Below are 6,193 nucleotides of genomic sequence, written 5' to 3'. Positions count from 1 at the left end.
AGTAGCAGCTATTGCTAATAATTACCATCTAATGTATTCCTGAACAGGTAATCGGACTACCCGTTAACAGAGCGTAGATAATCGTATCTCCACACCACTCTTAATTTAAATTTAGTAGTGTTCACGCAAAGCTGTAGAGTATGTTTATTTGACAACTTTTGTATTTTAATGTTGAGAGGTTTTGACACTATTTTGAATCTGAATTTGGACCTGGATGCTTTTTGCCCAGTTCCTGCTTTAGTAAACTTACCGTAGATATATGTGGGAGATCTGCTATAAAGTTCATTTTTTCAGTCAGGACCGTGTAAACTAAATACATTTTAATCGGACAATCAACCCTTTTGTAGCTCAGGCACTCTTGGAAAGTGGTAAAGCTCACTTAAACTAGTACAGAAACTGGACCATATATATATATATAGGGATTTTTGTAAAATGTAATGGTTTCCAGTGTGATACTATATACCACATCACAACTGGCCTGATTAATTCATTTCTCAGTATGTGTTGGCTATATTTTATCCATGTAAGGGGTGTAATTTTGTCCAGGCACCCTCTCGCTGCTAATGCAACTTCTGATTGGTGCCGATGTTGAGTGTTGAGACTAATGAGTATTATGGTTTTCAATTGAAAACCTTTGTGCTACTGTATTGCCCCCGCTTGTGCAGATCGCTGTGATGAATACCCATCATACTTTATAATACTTTAACACATTGTCACTAAATGAAGGCTGCCAGGTCAATTTTCAATTTTTTCCCCTCTCCACTTGAAACAAGACAAAACCTTGGAACCCTTCACATCTCTAATTCAGCCTGATTGAATCCACTCATGGCCACAAGGGGCCTCATCTCACGGTAGTTTTCTCTGCTTTTTCTGCTGTGAGTGCACATTTTGCATTGCACTGCACAAGCTCAACCAACTGACCCACTAGTGGGAAGTGGCATTATTGTTTAGTGGGCACATGAGTTTATGTGCTGTCTCATTAACTCTGCTGACAGTCATTGCCTGGCTTTCCTGCAGTACATTGATGCACTGACTTTGGTATCATGTGGACTGGAGGATCAAACGGTTGTGGATGTTGCTCATACAGAAGCTCTACAGGCCTGTGAATAGTTTTCTGAGGTTGTAAAAGCCTGTGTCCACAGTTGAGTTTACAGAAGCTTAATTATTCCCTTCACATTCACACATTGAGTCTATACTCTGAGCATTCATGTCCAATTGTACCTGTCTGTACTGTTTTTGTTAAAAGAAAAGTTTGACATTTGGGGGAATTCTGTATGCTTTTCATTTTTTTTTGCAGAGAGTCAGACCACTTGCCCTGTGTTCTACAAATAGACACAGTACAAAACGGACTGTTTTCCATTTTTGCACACTGTCTGTTGTACAAGCTAACAGGTGCTGTGCAGTGTCTGACGTTTGTAGGTGTTAAGTGAGGTTCTGTTGTCCATAGACAGAGCAAAGATAACTGTTTTTCCATGTTTCCATACTCGGCATTAAGGTAGGCAGCTGCTGGCAGCACCTTAATTCTCGACAAGAAAAAAAAACACGAATTTAGCAGTTAATATTTTCTAACAGTCCTCAGAATTAACAAATTTTAACATGATGTGATCTTAGCTCAAAAAACATGCCTTAATCAGTGTGAAGTATTCACTGATTAAAATGGAATTGTTGATTAATCAATTATCTTGACTTAGATAATCAATTATTTAGTTTATTAGGCACAATGCCACACTGGCACTGGTTGCTACTTTTCTTTGACTTGCATTTTAAAACGTTAACTGATGTTTACATTATATATATAATATTTTCAGATTTTCTGGACCAAACAATCAATGAATTGATAAGGTGCATATAAAATGATCATTTGTAATACTTTTTAACATTTGTTACAGAAAGAGTGGTGGATTGATCGATGCACCCATCATGTCCAAAGCCCATCGTACAGCTCATGTGGGCATGTGTCCAGATCTTGATCCTAGTGGGAATCTTTGGGAGTAGTACTGACTCAACAAGATATTGCTGAAAAATGAATGCAAGTCTGGATGAAAATAAATGTTGTTACATTGAGCAAATGCAGAACGCAAACTGTCCAATTAAAAATTAAACTAGGATGTGATATTTTGGGCAGGCAGTGAATATAATAAAGAGCTAAACACTGTTATATTCAACATGTCTGCTTCAGCTCATTCGCCCTCTGCAGTCGATCAGCCGCTCAGGTGCAGAGAATTGAAATCTGAAGAAGGGAGTGCACTTTCTGCTGGAGACGAAGCTATTACAGCAGATCCAGCGGTAGGCCCTCAGCTGCTGTGCTTTTGTAAAGGGGATACAGTCTGTCTGTGTCAGAGTGGAGATGTGGGAGGTTGATTTGTCTGAAGCTCTCAGGGGGTTCAGTCTCCCCTCGGTGTCTTTTCATATTTCAGATAATAAAAAAAAAACAATACATTAATGCTTGCTCCTCCTGATTATGTTTGAGCATGTTTAATCATGCAAATAATAGCATGTTACCTGCATTAAAGGGCTAGAATGGCTTAATGCCATTTCTTCTGCAAAATAACAGCAGTATCAAGCTTTACTTGAATATTTGGTTTCACCTGTTGGCATTTGTGCTACTGTTACCTTATGGCGCCTCCACATCTCTCCTCTGAGGCAGATAGTCAGGGAGCTTGGACCAGAGCCCAGCTGTTCTGAAGGACCTGCTGAATATGATACCTGTGTGGAGGAGCTCCAGCGTCTTAGCCTCTAGGTTCCCAGGAGAGAGCTGTGTAGGAAAGTTGGAGTCCTCCCCACCGCTCCCTCCCACCACCACTGCTTTTCTTATCATGTATCCATTTCTTTTGTGCTCCTTGGTTACTCACATACCCCCAGGCTTCAGAGCCCCCACCTCCCATAACCATCAGTGAACCTGGCCAGTCTCTTTTCTTTGCTAAATGAGTCCTCTTTAAGATAATGTTTGATGCGTTGACAGCCAGAACCACAACAGTGTAAAAGAAACCGAGTTTGACATCTTTTAATTGTGCGTCAGAAAGCACAGACTGTGGTTTCTTGGACTGCTTTCAGATCATGCTGCTGATATGGTAATTTGCTCAAGTGAAGGATGTGATGAAAGTGGTGCTGTTGCTAGTTCTGTAGCAGAAGTCCCCAGAGTCCAGTCTGCTGGTTCGCCTCCACGTAAACATGACATGATTCATCAGCATGGATTTAATTCACCTTTAGTGTCAGTAGAATATTAAATGAGGAGCAGCAGTTGTGAAAGTTTGATTTGTAAGAATCATATGTAGGTATTCATTATGGTGTGTACTCACCAGTGTTATTTTTTTGAATATTCAGGGTAATTGATTTCCATCTGTGTATGACCAGAGCTTGTGGTTGTGATTACATCTGTCGACTAAATGAATTGGGATCATGGTGTACTTCAATTGGAGCGTGTCTTAAACCGGATTTCTATTCAAGTGACATGAAAATAGATCAGTTAGTGTACATAAAGCACTGGATTTTGTTATCATGATTGACAGTGAGTGAACAGCCGCATGACAAGACTTGTTATTTTTGTCACAAGTGATGCATGTTTGTTGAAAAATCTTTTACAGGCTATTATTGAAGGGTTTAATTTAGATACGTTGTTTTTTTTCATCCTCTTCTTTTTTCCGTTGCTCTCTTTTAATCGACTTGAACAAATGCAAATGACCCTGAGCTTTTTAAGTCATCATACTACATATAATCACATTGACTGGAACCTGCTGTGGCATTTGGTTTGCATTTACTCCGTGAGCAGTAATATGACATAACAACATCTACCAGTAAGTTGGGCTGTTTGTTGAAAATCCCTGGAGGACTAATTTTCAGTGTGTTTTAAATAAAGATTAGTTGTGAGTAATTATTGGATAGAAGACTGGGAAACATTCATGTCAGTGTTGCGCACAGCATGGAGCATTTAATTGTGAAGCTATTTATGTAAAAAAAAAAAATAAAAAAAAACATTCAGCATTAACAGTGGGCTTTATGTTTTGATCTGCACATGAATGGCGTCCTTTACTAAGCTGCTGACTTTTCTTGTACTGCAGGGACCTGGCTGAGTATTAATCTCTTAAATGAGCCATGCTGCAGACTTGGATGAACATGTGCTTTGCTAGATGTAGTTTTCTAATTTAAACCATCCCATTAGGCTGTAATTGTTGCTATCTGAGGTTGGGACGGAGCTGTATGGGAGGGGAGCAAGAAGTCAGACTGAGATGGTATCAGGTCTGAGGAGACAGGAAGCCTCTGTGTAATCATGTCAGGTTGGAGATCAGAGCTGAGATCAAGCTGACTGGACTGAACTCCCGCTTGTTTTCACTGCACTGTAGCTTCACAGTGAATGTGCTAACAGCTGTGAAAATGTCTTCGTTGTTGACTGGATTTCACCTGGGTATTTACGTGTTGGAACACTTTGTATAAAATGAGACTGTTGTGGATTTAATCAATGTGTTCAACGAGTCCCTGAGGGGATTAGTAGTTAGTTTATGGTAAATTCAGGGGATTATGAGAAGACATGTTGCTACTTTTGGGAGGTTATGGGAATAAAAACCCTTTTAGAGAATGTGTAGGTTTAGGGAAGTGACACGTGACACCAAACTGATCAGTGATTTTATTTGATTAATAAGATGGCCATCTGCAGTGAAAGAACCAATACATCAACACATTAGGAGCTACTTGCTTATAGTTTGTATATGATACATATACAAATACATATGTTGTGGAGATTTTGCACCAAACAGGTGCGGAACATTTGTGCCATTGTGCCTGATGTGGATGATGGCAGTAGGGCCACTTTGTTTATGTTAGTTTATTGTTTCCTAGTCTATTATTATTCTTGTATGATGCTCCTAGTTTCATATGTTTTCCAGAATCATAACAGGTTATTAAAATATAAATTGGCTAGTGGCAAACAAGAATCATTTACATAAATTCTAACAACAAAATTTAAACAAGTAGCAAGGTCCACTCTGGTGAATTAAACATCCATTTGAAGAGTTGTTGTTATTACACTAACACTGGGTGTGTGTATATGCGATACAGTATACAAGAGATGCTCAGTAAACCATAACTATACACAAGAGTCAGTGGATGCTGAGAAGACCACTCTTATATTACACATAGCTTGTCACTCACAATACAATATCCAAACACTCCCAGGACCTCTGTCTGAAACACTGCAAGGCTCTCACTGTGTTTGTTCCAGCTAAACCCAAGCTTACTAAGTAAATAGGAATGCTGCACACAGACTCACTGACATTTACCAGATGCTCAGTGCTAATTAGGGCCAAGTATTCCCTGTCGGATGAACTGTGTGAGAAACTGTAAGTGCACTGCTGGCTGACCTCTAAGACCTGACTTTGAACACCCTAACGTAACAAATGCTAAATTCATATTGAATCATACATAAATTTCAGTTATTTTTTATGTAAGTTGTGACCATCATCCCTGTAAATTTAAGATCCAAATGAACAATTTATAATTTACTGATGAATATGAATGTATAAGCTGAGAATCTCCCAGAAGCTCCAGTGACTGTGTATGCTTGAACAGATATTGCTCTGCCTCTTGACTCATTTAAGATTACGCTTTAGCTCAATGCAGTCTGTGTGGGTGAGCCACAGCAAAACACAGGTGCTCCGAGGCAAAATGCCTTTGCCGTCTTGCTAGTTTCCTCCAGTTAGCTGCTCACCACTGATGCATGATCCATCTCAGTTATAACATTTGTCGTTTATAATCTATAATCATCATTTTAATTCTACTGCCTGCAACTGTAATCTGTCTATATCCAAAGAACTATTCCCCCCTTCATGCTCAGACTGCAAACCCGCCTCCACCCCAGAGTGGTGCTGGTGCATTAAGCAGGAAGTGAAAGGAGACCTGAAAGCTCCAGCCACCCACAGACCCACCCCTTACCTCTGCTTACCCTGCTCTCCCAGGCTGCAGCGTGGCTCTGTGTCCTGGCTGCTGTCCAGGTTCTGGTGCTGTTGGGGAGGGGGTCACGGTTTGCATCTGACCCCGGGCCTGCATGTTGGATGTTGTTATTATTAGAGCTCTGTGCCCCCTGGGCGGGCGGTCTCCAAAGCAGGAGGAACTGCCGGGCTCTGGAGAGGCTCTAGACCTGGAGAACAGCTGTGTGGGTTAGAGGCTGCTGGGGCCCCCCCTGGGAGGGTGGTGCGGTTTT

This window comes from Parambassis ranga, chromosome 21 (assembly GCF_900634625.1).
Source record: "Parambassis ranga chromosome 21, fParRan2.1, whole genome shotgun sequence".
Taxonomy (NCBI): Eukaryota; Metazoa; Chordata; class Actinopteri; family Ambassidae; genus Parambassis; species Parambassis ranga.
Note: the sequence above shows the minus strand (reverse complement) of the source record.